At 41.0% G+C, this 20329-nt stretch overlaps 1 long non-coding RNA gene across 3 annotated transcripts in view; it reads right to left on the bottom strand.

The window, feature by feature from the left end:
* Window positions 1-1302: 1302 nt before the first annotated feature.
* Window positions 1303-20329, bottom strand: part of LOC121074490 — a 45990-nt gene continuing 26963 nt past the window's right edge. The window contains exons 3-4 of one of the 3 annotated variants that reach the window (XR_005822380.1): window positions 13670-13801; window positions 1303-2701 (exon numbers count right to left, since the gene is read on the bottom strand). This is a non-coding gene — a long non-coding RNA (uncharacterized LOC121074490). The other 2 variants (XR_005822379.1, XR_005822381.1) reach the window with 2 other exon arrangements.

Below are 20329 nucleotides of genomic sequence, written 5' to 3'. Positions count from 1 at the left end.
GGAGAGGGCTTTAAACTAGGTGTGAAGGGGGATGAGGAGGAAATGAGGCTCGACAGAGATGAGCCTAGTGGAGCAATGCTGGGGTTGGGGGTGAGGGCAATGGCAAAACTGAAGTGCATCTAAACCAGTGCACACAGCATGGGCAACAAACAGGAGGAGCTGGAAGTCGTTGTGAGGCAGGGAAACTATGACCTAGTCACCAACACTGAAATGTGGTGGGACCACTGACACGACTGGAGTGCTGCAATGGATGGCTACGAGCTCTTCAGAAGGGACAGGCAACTAAGTGGCGTGGCTCTCTATATTAGAGAGTGTTTTGATGCTGTTAAGCTTGAGGTTGGGAATGACAAGGTAAAGTCCCAATGAATAAGGATTAGGGGGAAGGCCAACAAGGCAGACATCCTGGTGGGGGGCTGTTACAGACCACCAAACCAGGATGAAGAGATGGATGAGGCGTTTTAATGTAGCCAGCAGGGCCAGGGAGGTGATCGTCCCCTTGTGCTCTGCTCTGGTGAGGCTGCACCTCGAGTGCTGTGTTCAGCTTTGGGCCCCTCACTACAAGAAGGACATCGAGGCCCTGGAGCGTGTCCAGAGCAGGGCTACGAAGCTGGTGAAGGGCCTGGGACACAAGTCCTGTGAGGAGCGGCTGAGGGAGCTGGGGGTGTTTGGTCTGGAGAAGAGGAGGCTCAGGGGAGACCTCATTGCTCTCTGCAACTGCCTGAAAGGAATCCGTGGGGAGCTGGGGGTCGGCCTCTTCTCACAGGTAACTAGTGATAGGACCAGAGGGAGTGGCCTCAAGTTGTGCCAGGGGAGGTTCAGGTTGGAAATGAGGAGACATTTCTTCTCAGAAAGAGCAGTCAGGCGTTGGGACGGGTTGCCCAGGGAAGTGGTGGCGTCACCGTCCCTGGGGGTGTTCAAGGAAAGGTTGGACGTGGTGCTTGGGGACAGGGTTTAGTGGGCGACATTGGTAGTAGGGTGATGGTTGGACCAGATGATCTTGGAGGGCTTTTTCAACCTTAATGATTCTATGAATAGTCAGCAGTATTCAACACCTGTTAAGGAAACGACTTGGTAAGCATTGGGAGGCAGCCTGAACAAAAGATTTGTACAAGGAGAGACCAGACAAACAGTGTCCTTAATTCAGAGGTGCTCTTCACAGGCACCAGGACTAATATTACCGAAGAGAATAGATGGCCATTGGGGATGAACTTGGGGAACTCGTTTCACTCGTTTCACTAAAATTTCCCATGCTCAGGGATATGCAGTAAATTAACACCCTTTTCTGTTATCCCACCGTGCATTAATAAAAACCTGAGGGGTATTACTATTCATTACTAAATAGCATTATACAAAGTACGCCTACAGTGTAAGTTTTAACTTGTCTCAAAGTGTAAAGTGGAAAATATTCCAGCTGAAACAAAAACATGACAAAGCAGCAATGTGAACTCTTGCACACTGGCAACACATATAAGCTAATCACTGTCTGGTTTGTGCAATTATTAGTCTCATATATTAGTTATACTCTTGTCAACCACTAAAATACAAACATATAAATGTGTTTGAGAAAAAAAATAGGAAAAGATGGAAAAAAAATAATAAAAACAAAGACTTTACATTTCTGATGTTTCTCTCATACGTCACGGTTTCCGTAGCAAAATGTACAACTGATAATGTTCTCCATAGCAGAATTGCAAATTGATTCACAGCTTGCTGACTTTTATGACAGGGAAGACAGTTTGCACTTTTCTAATTATGCTCAGATGCCTCCCACTTACTGTAATACACTTTCCAGAAATGCAAACTGGCTTACATCAGTCGTGCTGGTCAGCTGCAGAGGAATACTACAATGTACAGAGAGGTATTATATTGACAACTACATTACAAACAGAATTCCAACATTAATATCTAGACAAGACTGAGAATAATGGTGACTTGGTACTATGGTCTCTATCACTACAATGCAATACTTTTTCTTTGATTGTGATTTGTACAGGTATTAGGAGAGAGACCTATGTGGGGAATGAGAGGTCATAACTACTGCAACCACAATAATGATAAAAAATGCTTCAGCATACATAATGTTAAACACTTCAATACATCTGTTGGAGGTGCCTCGATTTTTAATTATAAGAAAGTGATGATAATGACAGTACAGGGAAAGATGCCATCTGTAGAGAGAGAATAGCTGCTCCAAAATTAATTCTCATGTTTTGTGGAATATTCTTTTTTTTTTTTTTTAATCATAATCTTGCAACTCCCCCATTATTCTGCACTGCTAAGAATTTTCTCTGCTACCACCTGTTGTGGAATTGTTTGAACTGCTCTGGAAATCTGTGCACCTACAAAACCTATGGACTTGCCTTGAAGAGGAAGATAACTGTCTTGGATAGCCACCACCCAGTGGCAGCTAGAAGCTATTGCACTAGTATGACAATTATTTGCACCTGGGTAACTGTTTTCCACCTTTGTGTACAAATAGCTGGTTGGCTGTTTACTGTCTTCTTAATACTTTGTTTGCTGGCTTTTTTTTCCGATTCTTTTGAATTGTATTGTCTGTGATTCATAAGCCCAAGACAGAAATTCTGAAGGAAACAGAACATTCTAGCATGCAACTTTTCAGTGGAGATGTGTGGAGAGTCATGTTAATTCAGAATATATCTTAACACCTTGTCTATATTGTTCAGAAGAGTCTCATATAAGCCTGTAAGGAAAAAAATATTGACTGAAAAGTAGATTTAATGACTGAAAAGTAGTTTTGATTGCCCTCAGTAAGACTGATAAATAGTATAAAATTATTTGTGAGCATTTCTTATTTTTGGCTTCTTCCATTCCTACTCCTTTCATCACCATTCAGAAGCTCTTCTCATGCTCCTCCTCCTTATTTTTTTTTAACTTTGTTGTTCCATGAGATCAAAATGCCATCTGAAGGCCTTAGAACTCTCTCCATTATTAAAAGTCTTCAAAAGTGTATTTTTTGATCAAATACTTAGGGTACCAAACACAACTGAATAGGTGGTATGTGGATGAATAAATGTGTAAACATGTTCTGATTTTCTAAGGGCATTTGCTAGAACCCTGCTGATGCATAAAGAACATAAAAATATCTCAGAATGACATTTTTTCTGATTCTCTCCCTTTCTCAATAGCACTGTTTTTCTTCCCTTTTTATGGGATTTTAATTACTTGAGGTTTATGTATAGAACACATCCGTTTCCATAATGACAAAGCCCATCATAGGTACTTTAATCAGGTACACAAAAGCCTCTGAAAAAAATAATCCATGTGGACACCAGCTGTAGCAGAGCTTTAACTCAAACTCACAAATGAAAGATGCATTATCCAGCAGAACCATTGCTTTTGATTCTGTTTTATGAGCATCAGAAGTATTTCCACTTGGTGCATGCCTACTTTATGCATAGCTAGCATAAGGAAAGTATGCTATGCCTCAGCTCTCCCCTCTCCATGTTTTACATGTTTGCTTTTTTACAGGCATTCAACTTGGCTCTTAATTCCAAAGCACAATCTGATAAAATTAATATATGTAATTAAATAACCAGACTAAACACTATTTCCATTGCAATAGGAACTGAAAGCGTGCAACAGAAAACATGATAAAATCTTGATATTAATTCAAAACAAAAATCTGAAAGCTAGGAATTACAGTATTAAAGACTAGCATGAAATTAAAACAGAATTTGATATGTGTTTAAATATCAAGGCATCACAAATCAGCTCAACTCTACTCTGTTATTACACAGATAAATATAAACCCACTAGGTGAAATCCTTACTCTACTGGTTACATTTCTTTTCCACTAAATGGAGGCAAATTTTAAGCTTCTATATACTATTCACAGCAAACAAGCATTGAGCAGCAAGAAGTTAATTGCTGGAGTCTATGCAGTCTTTTGCAGGCAGATGTGAGCTAGCCTTGCCCATGCTCCAACCTACAGAAAACTATATAACAGTACTTTTACAGAAATCACCAAAAAATGTTTGCCTTACTGCAAGAGTATGTCTGCAAGTATTAGGATTTTTTTTTTCTAGAATTTGGAAGGGAAAAAGAAAATGTGAATACTTGACTGCTATTCCCATGTTTTATGTATATTTTAAACACATCTGATGCTAGCAATTCTTGTTAACGGTGCATTCATTTTTGCACAAGGTAATCGTTTAACTTTGGTGTACATGCAGGGATTTTTCTGTTGGTATTTTTTCTTTTGCTTAAAAATTATTCCTGGTTAGCGAGGGCTGCTCTCTGGAATCCATGGTTATAAACAGTTGACGTTTATGCAGAATAAATGTAGGAAACATATATTTCTTTAAGGGATAGACTGTGGAAAATGGAAAAGACTTTTCATTTCTTTATGGAACATAATGGTGAAAGAGCCACCACCTAAAATACAGTCTGCAGACAACAGTGCTCAGCAATCCAGGCTGCGTGGGTGAGGGGATTTCACTGACAGCTGCATGCACGTGCAGCAGTAGGCAGGCTGACACTGTCTGATAGCGCTGTGCGTGCCTGTCCAGGACAGCAAGAACACCAGAGGATTTGACAGACAACCCAAAGAAAGCTAACGAGGCAATCAGGACCAGCTTTGGGATCATGACCAGAACAACCTTGTCTGGCCAAGGGCTAACTGAAAGAAACCGGATGTATGTGTAAAGCAACTGTCTTTGCTTAATTTCTACCATGTCCAAGGAAAGGGACCTTTGTATATTCTTTGTAAATCAAAAGGGCTATATCAAAGTAATACCCTACTCCAGTCTCAGGTTCTTCTAACTGAAAACAACTGACAGTATTCCAATATTGACCGCTCACTCAGGTCAACCAAAAGCTATATTCTGGATTTATAACTCCAGATGAAGATGTTCTGGGTATGTAAGGTGGATAGGATGGATGGAAATAGAAGAGGATTGACTAATTTTGCAAGGTATGCGATTTGGGAGATTCAGGAAAATGGTTTTGTTAAAACCATGCAATGCATCCTTACTCTGCAAAGCCTTTGTGTACCTGTTTAATGCTAGCTATATGTGCGAGTCTCACAAGAGAGTCCTTCTCCCTCTCCTTCTCTCTTTCTGCTTTCAGTTCTCGTCCCCAGTCTACACGGGACCTGAGCAAAGTCAGTTGGGGACCATGGGCCGTTCAGATCTGGAGCTTTAGGCTGATGTATGCTCAGTCACTTGGGGATGGTGCACGTGCAGCCAGGCAGCATGTACGAGTTCTCATGGACTAAATAATGCTTTGTGCGGATGGAAATGTTAGCATATTCAAGCTAGGAATTTTAGCAAGGCAAGACTGAGTATTCAAAAGCTGAAAATTTTCAGAGGATTAAAGCTTGGCCAAATTTGAGTTAACAGTAGGACAGCAAAAAGCCATTTCTGTGACAGCAAGGCATTGATCCATGTACTCTACAGAATAAATGTTCCAGTGTTTTCCAGTGAAACAGCTTTAAGAATCTTCTCCGTGAAGACAAAATATTCATTTCTTCCACAGCCACCTTCTTGGCTACAATTGAAGAAAAACAGCTGAAACTTAAAATTATCAGCACAAGAGAAATCTCTGAAACGGAAATTTGCCTGAATGGCATTCACTCATAAGAAGCCGTAAAATAAAGATTTATAATGGGATGTGCCAGAGGATGTTCATCATCATAAATATATGATGTGCATATGTGTGTGTCTGCGCATACACACACAATACACACTTATACATATTACAGTGCTGCTACATCACTGAAGGTTTCATGAACAGAAATATCCCCAAATAACTGTATGCGCTGGTAGTAAAAATGTAAGAAAACAATTGTTGGACATTTCAGGGATGTCAAAATTGTGGCAAAAATGTTCAAAGTAGCTGAATATTGTGTGAAGTTGAATGGGTAGTTGCTGCTTACAAATATCATGATTACAGGCTGTTTCCATAGAAACTTGGGATGGAAAATAAAAAGCTAGTTTACCTTCATCTTGAAACAACCCTTACTGGGGGGAAAACAAAAGCTGACATTCCTCTGGTAGCTGAATAATTGCCTCACCTAAAGAATTATCAGCTTGTTTTACCGTATTGTTAGATACTGTGCAAAGTTTCAAAAATCCAACCAAATGAAGATAAGGATAGGATAAGAGATGCATATGTTGTTAAGAATCATAGCACAGTCCAATTTATTATTTTTCCTATGCTACTTGCTGAAATGGTGACTATTAAACATTTTTTCTTCTAAGTTTGCTTCCAGTTATTTTGTGTCACTTCTAAGCATTTGGCCTGGTAATTCTCCCCATGTACATTTTTTTCTTCTGTTTCTGCTTTGTTTCTGCTTTGGCAATGTAATGAGCGAAGCATGCTCTAAGGATGTGACTCATTTCCATCAGAGGCAGGGAGTCGACCACGGGCCCTGGAAATTTTTAGGACAATTTTAAATGTGAATCAGTTGGCAACATAAACAGAACAAGTTATTCCTAAATAAAAGATGCATCCAGTGCCACTGTAGCCAGCGCTATGGCTGAAAATCAGAAGACTACACAGATGGTACCATCTGTCTGTCTTCTGTGAATCGTTCTGGTGCTGAAAAACCCTTCTGGGACGGATGATCATAGCCTCAGAAGGGTCCGTAGCAGACACACATGCTACATCTGTCGATTGGATCCCCAGCGTTTGCCAGGTATCTCTGCACTATTGGGCTGGCACATTCCAAGCACAAAGGCTTGATGATCAATGAGTGAAACCTCGTGCCTCAATAGGTTTTAAGTTCCATTAACAATGTGATTAAAATCCTGATTCTAGCCTGACTGTGAATGCAGTAAAAATTGCACCTCTTTGACCTCAAACTCATCTCTGGGTCTGGAAGCTGAACACCAGTTTCCCTTGTCCCACCAACTCCTACATTCAAACAAGTGCAGGCAGCAGGCCAGGAGCTGCTGGCACGTGGTTCTACACTGAATCTTTAGGATGAGTGTTTAAAAGTCTTTGGTGGTACTCTTCTTTTATGCAGTAAGCTTGTTCTTTCTTTATATACACCAGCTCATAAGCCAGGAGTTCATTTTATATAGACATACATAGTCCAATTTACATCAGCTGCAATTCTCACCTATTTCTTTGGAAAGAAGTGTTGCTACTGCTATATGGAAAGAAATACAATTTGCAAAAATCCTGAAGTTGGTAGTTTTCTTCTTTTGGGACACAAGCTCTTTTTGAAAAGCTGTAGCATTCAACAGCTGAATTCCATTCAGCATTGTCACTTTTAACAGCGTTTTTGAAGTAGTTCAAAATTATTAAAATTAACAACACTGAGACCCTTTCAAATGGTAATGATTCTACACTTCTGCTCTGATAGATACCTGTCTCACTAAAATCCACGTTTGAAGCACTTTAAAGCAGAAATATCCACTAAGATTAATAAATTCAGCTTGACAGTTCCTAGTCCAAGTGCTTATAATGACAGAGACAAAAGGCTTGAGGAGTTATTGCAGAAAAGTGATAATTATCTGACAGACATTTCCATGACATTTTAAAGAAAATGTGAGCATCCAGTGCTCTTTGCACCTTGTCTGTGGTAATGCTCATCAGTGATTTCTGTTTGCCTATCAATATGTTCTGCTTGGAAAGTTCAAGTAATCCAGCCAAGTGCTGACACTTATGTGATAATAAGAACCTACAGGGAATTAGTTTCTTCAAGAACTACTGTCAGAACTTTATTAGAATTAGAAGAACTCTACACTCACTAAAAATTATTAAAATTGCTCTTCCCTGTCTTCACTCTCTGTCAAGCCTATACCTTAAACTTTCTTAGTCCCCTCTGCTGCCAGGCCTCCTGCCACACGATTTGTCTATGACAAACCCTGCTCATAACAATCCTCTGCTCCTGTGTCATCAATCCCAACAGCAAGAGTCAATTATTTAATTGTTAATTAGCCATTAGCCACAAGGCTGACCACATGATGTGAGTAAGTACGGGGAAATGGAGTTTACCTATGTCTGGTTTGGACAGTATTGAATACATGTCACTTTTCAGTGCGAAGCCTGACCTACCAAATCGGTGGCCTCCCCCTCATTTTTGATTACCATTCTCATGCTATCCAATCTAGATAAAACTTCTGCTAGGTAAACATGACCTTCCCCCTCCCTCCCCCCCCCCTTCATAAATTGCGTTTCTCTTACTGTTGAGTAATATCCAGGGAAGTACTATATAGTGAAACTCCATTCAATAGGGCTATTTTACATTATCCCGACGCTGCACATTGAAAAATCCTATTGTGGCTACCTCCCTCATTAAACAAGCCAGAAAATATTTTTATGATGAAGTTAGCTACATTTAAAGAAACCCCTCATGTTTCATAGCCCTCCACCACAGGAAAATACATTCTTTAGTTGATGCCTTCATTTACAATATGCTATTCTGCTTTGTGGCTCTGTTTAGTGGAGCAGCAGAGTGACGCTTCACTGAGACTGATCCACAAGGCATTAATGAAATAAAAATACCGTATTGCTTATCTTGATATTAGCAGTGGTTTTGTCTGTGTTCTCTCATACTCGATGTTAAGCCACCACATAAAATTAAGAATATTTCAAATCTTCTGGTGCCCTGGATTTTACATTTCAGTTTCTGAGTTAGGTAGCAGATGTGTTAAAAATCTTAAGCAGAAGCTCTTCCTACAGCTATGGATCTAAGGAGTCGAAGGAGTACCTAGAACATAGTTCATTCTACCAAGCAAAATATGTCATATTTTCAGGATAAGAACATTACTGCTTTTTCAGAAGCGTCATGTGAATAGCTAATGTGTCAAGTCTGCAACTAGCAACAAGAAGGCTTGTATATTAACCCAAAGTTTTCATGTTTTTCTAAACCCCTGGAGTATGCAATGCTGTTATTATTCCCTGCTCACCCTGGTTATTTACACACTGCTGGTTTTTGACAATTACTTCTGTAAAATGAAGTAATCCTTCACACTTTTTATTTTATTTTTTTTTGCAAATGCTGGGTGCTCTCATAGCTTCTTGCACAGCTGGACATGCACTGTGATTACAAAGATGTTCTGCTTGCTCTGGGGACCTTGACTCTTAATTCTTCATGTCTTCTTGATGCTAGTTTATTTTCTGAAGTAACTAGATTTTGTAAACTGGTCTTGGTATGAAAGTAGTACCTTACGTCCATAAATTGAATTCTGGGTTAGATGACTCTTTATTTGCCCTATTGTAATTGCTTTGTCAGTAGTAAATAGTGAGTGTCTCTGCCTGCCTCTAATAAAATTTTAGTTTACTTACTAAAATTTACTTTACTACTACCTTTAGTTTACTTTAGTTTACTTATTTAGTAACTTACAGTAGCAAAGATTAAGAATGAAACAAAACAAAACCCTCAAAAGTGGGGTCCTCATGACAGACACTGCTCTTGGTTCATGCTTCAATCCAGCTCCTGTTCCTGGAGCCACGAGTGCAGCCAGCTGCACTTGCACTGCTGTGCCCACGTCTGCATGCCTCGGGAGCCAGCTGGCTCCCAGCAGACTGTAGCTGGTGTACAACCTGACACAGACACCAAGGACAGAGAGTGAATGCTGGTGCTGCAGCTGCTGTGTACTCTGCTGAGCTGCAGCCTATATGAAGCAGAGCCTGAAGTGGGTGCAGGTCTTAAAGTGAACCGAAATCTGGAAACAAAATAATCAGCTATCCACCTAAACAATTACTTCCAAACATGTCCATGGCAAATAAGGACAAGTTACTAATAAGTGCATATTCGTAGACCGCATAGGCTCTGACAGTTGTATTTCTACAAGTATTCTGTATAGATAAGCGGTGTCAGGCATTTTTGAAGTATTACTGGCTTGTACCAACTGTACCTCACCATGACAGCTCTGAGAGTGAGAACCCTTCTCTGTGCAAGTGAGTCAAGATGGGCTTTGTTACACTGGATCTATTCTTCCTGTGAAACTGAGTTTGTAAAGAGATCAGTAATGTATTCTGAGCTGCAGCAACCATCGTCCATATACATGCTGCTTTCATAGCACTTATGCATGTGACAAGAGTGCTGGAAGATTTATATCAAAAGAGCATTCTCCTCAGCTGTCCCCAACCCCTTGAAAGCTCTGTTTATTCCCTGGTAAACTGAGTCCGCTCAGTGTATCACTGACATGAAAATAATTAGGCCACTGTCTCCATCCTTTCAGTGTGTACCTTGCTCCTTGCCAGCTGAGGCTGGCAGAGATGATTCCAGCAGTGATGATTTTTTTCTTCAGCTTCATGGTATAAAGAGTGACGCCGGGAACGAGATACCCTGTTCTTCCCCAGCTGGCAGTCTTTCGACATAATTAAAAAATGGGGCTTCTATTTCATCTTGGCATCATTTTTGCATCTATTTTGTGTGAAAGCAAAGGGTTCCTAGGAGGTCAATGAAGTTTTGATAAGGGCAAGTGCATAGAAGTAAACTGGAAAAAATCCATTTGCAAAACCTGATGCCCACGTTGTATTTCTGTTATGGTTGTATTAGATGTCAAGAGGACGTGTTTTATTCCCACACATGCTCCATGAGTGAAGTATAAAGGAAAACTGACAAGTTCCTAAGCAAACTGTTGGGGATGCTTGTTACTGTCTCATAAGGAAAGGGCATTGCTGTAGATTGTCTAACTTACAGCTCTTCCTGTCATCATCTGCTCATGATTCCAAACACAGAGGCTGGGGTTGAGGGCATTAATGGCATACAGAGGTTCAGTGGACAAAAACAAAAGAGAAGCATGCAAGTCAATTAGCAACACAAGTTGGCAATGATAGCTTCCTGCCTTCAGAGACAGAAGTTTCCAGGAATTATTATTATCCAGGAATCCCACTCAGCAAAATGAAGTTTGCAGACTCAGAGACAGAAAGAGAACTTGCTGTCACCTGCCTATGTACATTTTAAGGGTAATATAAATATTAACGCCTTCCAGCATTTTTCAAAGGTATATATGCTTTTTAATCAGGCCAGCATTATTTATGTATGGGGTGGAGCTCAGTGCTCTTGCAGGGCAGTACAATATTAATGGGAGTACTATGTGTCGTTCTAAACCCTTCTATCTCCCCCAAGGAAACAGCTAACAGAGCTTTAGGCAAGCTCTGGAGAAATGACTACTCCTCTGTTGTGTAATCACCTGAGGTGAGCTGTAGTGACAGTTACAGGCACTATTTAGACAAGATGAAGCCAATGTTTTCTTTGAGTCAAAGAGAATGAGTGAAGCCGTGCTCTCTGTGATCCTCGAGTAAGAAGTCATCTTGGACATTTTCAAAACACTTCAAGATACAGCAAGAAACTTACATCCAGATTTTTTCCACTTAGATGCAAGCCCCTTACGTGTCCAGATTAGGAGCAGGATCACTCAAGGGTTTCTGTTTATTCAATTGAGAGACAACAGCACCCTTAGGGAGTGACTGGAATCTGAGGGGGGTGGATGCGCTGTCTGGAGAGGCCTGTCTTCCAGAGGTTGTAGAGGGAATCTAAAGCAACTACATCACTGTCACAGTGCCTAAATGAAGTATCTGAAGTTTGATGGGATGAATTGGTATCATAGAAGTGTCTGAAAAGTTCCTTAGAAATTTAAGAAGGAAGATGCCACACATTCCTTAGATTATAAAATTGATTCCTACCTGCTTCTTTAGACACCCAATATGTTGGTAAATCTGTGCTTCTATCTATACAAATGGGGACAGCTTGGGGAAGCTTCCAGGAAATTCTATTATGCTTTATAACTTGGTTGGTTCCATTTAGGCTCTGTCAGCACTGGAGTTACCATATGACTGTGGCTCAGTGGCTGGCAGGGAAAAGGACACTTGTAATGAAGGACATGTAATGATATATAATGAGGGCAAGTGTAGAGTCCTGCATCTGGGCAAGAACAACCCCAGACATCAGTATAAGTTGGGGACTGCCCTGCTGGAGAACAGCGAAGGGGAAAGGGACCTGGGGGTCCTGGTGGACAGCAGGGTGACCGTGAGCCAGCACTGTGCCCTTGTGGACAAGAAGGCCGATGGCATCCTGGGGCGTATCAGAAGGGCTGTGGTTAGCAGGCTGAGAGAGGTTCTCCTCCCCCTCTACTCTGCCCTGGTGAGACCACATCTGGAACATTGCGTCCAGTTCTGGGCCCCTCAGTTCAAGAAGGACAGGGAACTGCTTGAGAGAGTCCAGTGCAGAGCCACAAGGGTGATTAAGGGAGTGGAGCATCTCCCTTATGAGGAGAGGTTGAGGAAGCTGGGTCTCTTTAGCTTGGAGAAAAGGAGACTGAGGGGTGACCTTATTAATGAATATAAATATGGAAAGAGTGAGTGTCAGAAGGACAGAGCCAGGCTCTTCTCGGTGACACCCAATGATAGGACAAGGGGCAATGGGTGCAAACTGGAACATAGGAGGTTCCGCTTAAATATGAGACAAAACTTTTTTACGGTGAGGATGACAGAGCACTGGAACAGGCTGCCCAGGGGGTTTTGGAGTGTCCTTCTCTGGAGACATTCAAAACCCGCCTGGACGCTTTTCTGTGTGACCTGATCCAGGTGTTCCTGCTCCGGCAGGGGGATTGGACTAGATGATCTGTCATGGTCCCTTCCAACCCCTAACATTATGTGATTCTGTGATTTTGAAGCTTGATCTGTTTAGACAGAAATACCGTAGAGCTTCAGAGAAGTTAGGGCAGGTGTATAGATGATATGCTGATGTGTTTGTATTAAGTGATGCAGAAGGAAGATGAATTTATGCATACATGGATTTGCTATATGGAGATCCCTTTCCAGCTCCAAGTCTCAGAGCTGTTCTCAGATGCCAGTCTGCAGGAGCCAATCAATGCTGAACATGAGGAGTGGGGATGGGTTTTTCTTTCTTACTGAACCAGCCTAATTTGCCTAACCAGCTGCTTTGATTCAGCACAGATGCCTATCAACAGGAGTAACCCCAGTGAAGTCAGTACCTGAAGTAGACACCTTTTATACCCTGAGTTAGGATTATTAGATTTTCAATTGTGCTAATTCTGATGGAACATGAACTCTCTTGATATGCCTTCAACTTTCTAAGTCCCTATTCTGCAATTATTCTTTTTCTTACGTATAGTAGGGCCTGGCTGAGTCCAAAGCCCATTTTGTACCCTAGTACTATACAAAACATAGCAAGAAGAATTCACGTCCCACAGATGTTACATTTTTCTGAAGGTCTGCAGCTTTTTCAGACACTTACTTGAGGAAAGAATGTTTGCAAAATCAGCCTTAATTCTTATGTCTTTGGCTGAATTAATTTCTTTGCAGACTTGGATATTTACTGAATGCTATTGCAGAGTTGCAAACCAGACAATGTCCCTTGAAATACAAGCACAGTTGGCAATAAAACTGCGGTGAAACCACAGTCCTTGAAATCACTTTATCTATTGTTCTTGCTTGAATGGTTTTGAAAAATAGATTTCTGCTTTGGAGCCAATTTATCAATCTGTTCAAAGTAAATAAACAGCACCTGATCTGGTAAATCAGTCTCAGAGACGGGTTGTATTAACTCTTTTTGTACCATGTCTTTTAAATGATAAGTTAGTGAGGAAAGGCTGTCTCAGTTCCCATACATACAGTGCACAGGGATGCCCAAGCCTCTGTAACTACTGTGATACAAACAACAACAGAACTTTCAATTTCTGGTTTGCTGTTAGATCATGGGTCAAGTAATGTAAAGAGCTCTTACTGTCTGATCTGAAGCCTTTTTCATAGAGATGAGGTTTTCAGCAATTGATCCACACACTGTAAAAATCAGTTGCACGCTGGCTCCTTGCCTGGACTTTCATTGTTCCCATCACTGGTTTCTGGTGAATGCTTTCTGCAAGGTATATAGAAATTGTCGAGTAATTGTATGTTAAGCTTTTGTATATGCAAAGAACATACAGTATGGAGAGCTTTATCCTCTGTAGGTTTGCCAGTTACTGCACAGATAGGCATTGCCTTAGCATTTTTCATGACATTCTAATTAAGGGCTGTTTCTTCCAGTGCTGGCCCAACATATTAACATAAGAAAAATACCTTCAGTGCTTGAAATAAAAATCTTTACAATTTTCATTCTGCTGGTCATTTGTAACAACCTGCAAACACTTCCAGACCCAACACAGTAAGGAAACAAAAAGAGAGAAAACTTTTGCCCTGACTCAATTTCAATATGATTATCTTGGCAAAGTTCAGGCTGCCAGACCCTGTAGCACTGTTGTGTTACCTTGTTAGCAGCAAGGGATAAAAGGGATGTTTCTTAACTAAACCTAGGCATACATTTCTATCCTTTGCAGCCTTTCTACAACAGGAAAACCTAGGTGCAGGCTGGAAGGAAAATACTCTGCATGCCAGTAAGATTCATATTTGAACTATTTCAGGCTGATATACCATCTAGAGAGTTTTGCTTAGACAAAGATTTTCCTGCATATTTTCTGAGATGCCCACCTCCTTTTACTTCTACAAGTTGGATGCTGATGCTAGATGCTTCATTCTCTGTTCTTCCTCTTCCAGGCCTAAAATGTTTCTGCTTCAATGTCTGTGTCTGATGTTCAACTCGATCACACTGCACATAGGTCCTGTCCTAACTCACAGTGTTGTAAAAGAGAAAGAAATTTTGACACATTTTTTGACACAATTTTGATGGAGGAGAACTGGGTAAGTTAAAGTAGTATTTGGTGTTGTGAGAAAAAATGTCAGGAGGTGCAGAACAGTAAATGCAAGATATAATAAAAATCCAGGTCCACAGGTTATATGGAAGAGTGGAGGTTTGAAAAGAAGGAGAATTAATGCAAAGCAGTAGATGAAGAGAGGCATTTCTGAGGCACACTTCCATACTAGCCTTCTCCTTGTTCTGCTGCGAGATATTTTGCTTCTGGCTTGTTTGAGCAACAGCAAATGACACTACCCTGTGTGGTGCTCTACTGCTGCAAGTGGGTCAGATCTCAGTGGGGTATACTTGGCAGAAACATTTCTTAGCAGAGAATTCAGAGTACCTGGGTTTGGCTGTGTATAATGCCCTGGCCTTCTTTTAGGGCAGTTTCTGGAAAGTAGCTGTCAGATTTTCTGTTTTCACTTGGAGAAAACCAGAATACCTCAGGACTGTATGGCAAAGCTCAGCTGTAGAATAAAGCACTGTCAGTCAAGAAGCTCTACCCTTAGCCAGAGCTCCTGTTGCTTAATAAAAAGGCATGCAGAGGCTTCTGGGAGATGCAGTTATTGGAGTTGTTTGCTATAAAAAGCAGAAGTCAAACACGAACACTTCCTACACATTTCAGCGTAGCTAGTACACAACATGATAACTCCCAAGAAACAACCAATCACTATTCTGCACTTTGTGACGATGTGCTTTAATCTCCGACTCCTGGAAGAGAAGGAAAAAAAACACGGGATCTATTACAAAACCTCCTGAAGACATGACGATTTTCACTGATTCCACTTTTGAGCAGGCTAGGTTTAATAGGACAGGTTCAACATGAATTTAAGCCAGCACAGAACAGGGTCTTCAGAGCAAAACGAGGAAACAGACATACATTTCCAGTTCTGATGAGCTTCAAGAATAAAGTTCGGCAAAGAAGGTGCCCCCTCACCAACAGTTACTCCAAAGTTGACTCTCAGTCCATGTCCTAATTTTCACTAACAAGCAACACGTAACAGAAGCTTCTATACCTAGGTTTAAGTATTGACAGACTAGAATATAGACCAGGGGCAACTATGGTGGTAGGCACTCGGCAGTCTGACCAGGGAACTTAAGCATATGTTGACTTGGCACCAGGAGGTGTAGATCAACTTCTCCACATTGGCACAGATTTTCAATGTGACTGTACTTGAGACTTACTGTCCCTGACTTGTGCTTTAGTCTCTTCTATGAAAATGGAGTGTAATTATTTCAGTCTTTCCTTCTTCTCTTGCCATGTCTTCCTGTAGATTGCGAGCATCAGTGTAAATCCTCTCTGTTAGACCTATCTTTAAATGCTAATGGAACAGTACAGCCAATGTCAAGTAAAGGTGAGAGCCAGAGCCAAGGTAATTCAGAGGAAAAACTCCCACTGACACTGGCTGCCTCTCAGGTCCAAACACAGTTATTAGTGGAAAACAAAGATGTGTTGTAGAAATTGTTTTCTCTCTTCCTCTTTGGAATGGCTGTGATGAGACAGGTTTTTTGTTGGTTTTTTTTCTGCAAGTTGCAAAGGCCCTAGCCCACCTCTGATGATCCTGTGCTTTTAAAAACTGCCTACAAATAAAAGCAAAATCCAAGCAGGCAGTTCACTAACAGTGAAATGGCTTTCTAGTGGTGTGACCTGCAGGGATGTCCGATAAGCGTGTGGTCTTTCTCGTACCGGTTTGTTTTTGATCAAATCCAAACAATAGAAGCTGACAATGAAATCCCAGACTCTCACCCAGAAAGTTCCTCAGCTTTTGGCCAGGCTTTTTGTTTCTCTGCTGTTTGCAGTGCACTCTGGAATCTGCTGCCTGGCAGGCTACACTGGCCTCAGCACCATGAAGCTGAAGACAACATCTTATTTGCATGTAACTTTCCCTACTGTTTCCTCTAGACTAAGTTTCTGAAGAGATCATTGTATTTGGGAAGCATACTGAGGCGTCTGGAGTGCCACAAACCACAGTCCAGAGGAAGGCAAGAGGGCAGGCATGTTTTCAGTTATGGGTCAAGAAGGAGTATTCCCGACCTTTGTCACAGTCTTCTCATGCAGTTGAGCAAGCTGTCAGTATGCTAGAGTAGGCAGTTAGGCATTGTCCTGCTTAAAAGCGAGTCCCATTTTCAAAAGCAAATTAGGCTTTTCTCACCTCTGAAGCCTTGGCCCCACAGATTTGCCTAAGCATGTCTTGAATTCAAGTTCTGGAATTGCTCTGAAAATGCAAATCTGTTCTGTCGATGCAGCGGATGGTTGCGTTGCACATCACCCTTAGTAAAACTCAACTCCCAAGGGCAATGAGAACTGGGAAGACGAGTGCACAAGCCCTTCCTTGTGTGTCTGCAATCACGACATGCTTCCACAATCCCCAGAAGCGTGGCTGCTAGCATGTCCTACAGTCTGCACTGCTGCGTCCTTATTCCTAGCCACATTCAGCTGGAGCAGTCTGTGAGCACACTTTGTTTTCCAGATACGTTATACAGATACGCTATGTTTTGCAATTACATGTTATGTTTTGCTGCATGGATATGCCATATTTTGCATACTTGAGTGGAACAAAACCCAAAGAGACATAAAAATCTGTGCCCTTCACTTCAGTTCCCCACATATTCACTTTTGCAGGTAAAATGATCATGTGCCAAGGAATTCTAATCTTGGGTGCAAGGCCACTTACCCCTGGGAAGGGTAGAAGCTAAGAGCTGTCCACTGAGAGAAGTCAGTGTGTTGAGGCAGTCTGGATAAAGATTTTTCCCCAAGTCTACGATTTAATTTTCTGTTTGGGACTACTGTATTCACAGCTGAGACAACACAATCTTCTGCAAAACTAGAAATATGTCCTTTTCCATCATCCTCTCATCAGGGAAACCTTATATGTTATTTACAAACTATTGCAGAGTTGGCAGTTTTACAAAGACTTAATCAAGCTTGCTTTATTTTTGGACCTATCTTCTGCTCTGCTCTTCTCACCTAATCCCTACCTCCTTTCAAATTGCCCTCAAACTTCCTAGTTAAGCTGTGGAAAATTAATAAAAACAATAATAACCATATAACAAATTTGGAGTCCTAGTTCTTTTAATTCGTATTCAGGTGTTCTCTAGCAGCAGATCTTTCTGCTGCAAATAGGGTTGTTTGGTCAGCTTCTTAATATTTTTAATTGCTTTTAATATCTTTCATTTCATTAACTTGCAAGCATTGCTGGTTCTTAATTATTATTTTTTTTTAATCTGGTTGAGCACTTTACTGGTTGTAGTAGCACTAACTGCATTAATTATAGAACTTAATAATGCTGGCACGTATTTTATTTAAAATAATTTGTTTAATGAAAATGTGTGTTCTGCCTGGTTTAGAGTTAAAATATATTTTACGAACAGAGGTAGGAAATCCGAGATTTAAATTTCAGCAGCATATAAAGAATCTATGAAGACCCTCAAATATCTGTGGAGATTAAAAAAACTACGTGGGTGGCACTCAAAATTTAACACACATTGGAGAGACGAACATTATGCCAAAGGCTACCATACAGCTCAATTTTTACAAGTACATTTTTCAGAACAGTAATTTCTTAGGCATTTAGCAATTTAATTTTCCAATCGAATTTTAACTGGTATGTTGTAACTACAGCTGGCAAACTGAATTTCAGCCTTGGTTTCCTTGACTCAGGACAGTAACTGCATTAAGAAAAAAGGGCTTTGGTAACTCTGAAACTTTGATTATTATGAATAGGCTTAAAATTTCAACAATGTTTTTACTTCCATGCCTCAGTGGCAGACACACCTTTTTGTCCGATTTGTAGACAGTCCACATTCAGCTAAATCTTCTAGTTCTTTTGCTCTAGGTACAAAGACTCAGACCCTCAGCTCTGCAGCACAGCTAGTTAGAAATGCCCTGATGAAAGTTTCATCTGCAAATGCAGAACCCAATATATTTAATTCAAAACGCTTCAGGTTTTACTGGGATGATAAGCCTGATGTATATTTGTATGGGTTTCCAATATATGCTAAAGTTTCTGGCAAACTGAAGATCTGGTGGTTCCTGCATCTGTGTTCATAGCCCTAATTGGGCTTCCAAGGTCAACATAGCACAGGACATGGCTCCAAACAGCTGCTGTACAAACTCCTGACGTTCTTCTGTGGCTGTGGAGGTAATTCATTCTGGAACCACCATGATAGTTTCTCACTGAATTTAAAAATCATTTTAAAACTAATCTAACCAAAGTTTTAGACAAACCTGGACAGCCAACACTGAACACATACCAAAAAGGAAGCTGTCCCATGGTGACTGCACGCCAATGATAGGATCTGCTGATGCTCCCAAAAACTCAAGAGGAGTATTTTTCTTTCTGGAAGAAAACTGCTCACTCTCCCAGTCTAAAGATTGTCTTACCTTCTACATCTAACCCAACACACTCAAGTTCCTGAAAATACTTTCTCAACAACAAAAGGCAAATGGTTTTAGCCTGAGAGAAAAGCCTCCTACATGAACAGAAATGAATTTGCTGCAGAATTTACTCCACACAACTCTTATTTACTCATTTGTTCTGAAACCTGCAGTTCTATTTATAGGTAGAAGATCTCCCTTTGAGAGAGGGAGTTAGGAGAATCTTATCAAGTAGAGATAGAGCGCTGACAGCATTAAACTAGGATGCTATGTAGTGTCTTTGCTAACTATGGTGCATTGTGCAAATTAACTAAAGCAAGAAGCCTTGGGCCCCTTACCAAGGTCAGTCTCTTAATAAGAGTGTGAGCCTATCTTAAGAAACTGGCAGAAACTGGTCCTGCAGATGGACAAGAGCCAGGGAACAACTGAGTCTGCGCAAAGACAAGAGGTCAACTAGCGGTGACGAGGAAGAGCCATCAACCTTCATGCCCACGACCCCCGACGACCACCACCAGGAGACACTGCGCAAACGCAGGTAGGAGGAGTTTATGGAAATGACTCCTTGGAACTAATTTTAATATGAAGTGGGGACAGGCTACGAATATGTATAGGCGTATCGTGAAACTTCATGCATATGTAACTCTTCACTGCATATAACCAAGGCAAGTTGCTGTATCAGGTGCGCACGACTTTGGTGGGACTACCACCCATGCTGTCCAACGCTGAATAAACATACCTACTTTACAATCTTACTGATTGTGGAGTCCGTTTTCCGCAAGTCACCTTTATCCCTCCTGTTCTACCTTTACTACTTTTATGGTACTTCAAAGACACATCAAAGAATGGGATAGCTGGCAGCCACAAACTATGCCCTTCTATGTGATTTCTAGTTAGAATTTGTGTTGTGTTCCAGAAGAGGGCATAGATGGGAGGGAGGAACTCTAGCAGGTTGACAGACCAAGTGAAATTTTATCTATGACAAACATTATTTCTGTATCATTCAGTCTTACGAGTTTGGCAGAAACCAACCTATTAATGATGTGGGTTTTATTTTCTTTATCTTCTTTCTACTTGCTGCAATGATAGGAGCCACATTCCCTTGTATCTTAGCAGGATGAGTCTGGGAAAAGTTCTAAAAGGAAGCTCCATCATCCAGAAGAAATATTACACCTGGCTAGGAGGCTTTACATTATTTTTAAAATGTAACAATTTCAAACGTTTTGGGTTAGAAATGGAAATTCCAATTGTGAAATCAATTAGTTAGTGACACTTTGCATGCCCCTTCAGCTCAGGTTCTTCAGCGTGTGGGCAGCACAGACCCAAAGAGCGTTTTGAGC

This window comes from Cygnus olor, chromosome 9 (genome assembly GCF_009769625.2).
Source record: "Cygnus olor isolate bCygOlo1 chromosome 9, bCygOlo1.pri.v2, whole genome shotgun sequence".
Classification (NCBI taxonomy): domain Eukaryota; kingdom Metazoa; phylum Chordata; class Aves; order Anseriformes; family Anatidae; genus Cygnus; species Cygnus olor.
The sequence above is the reverse complement of the archived record's forward strand: the minus strand, read 5'-3'. Positions and strand labels throughout refer to the sequence as shown.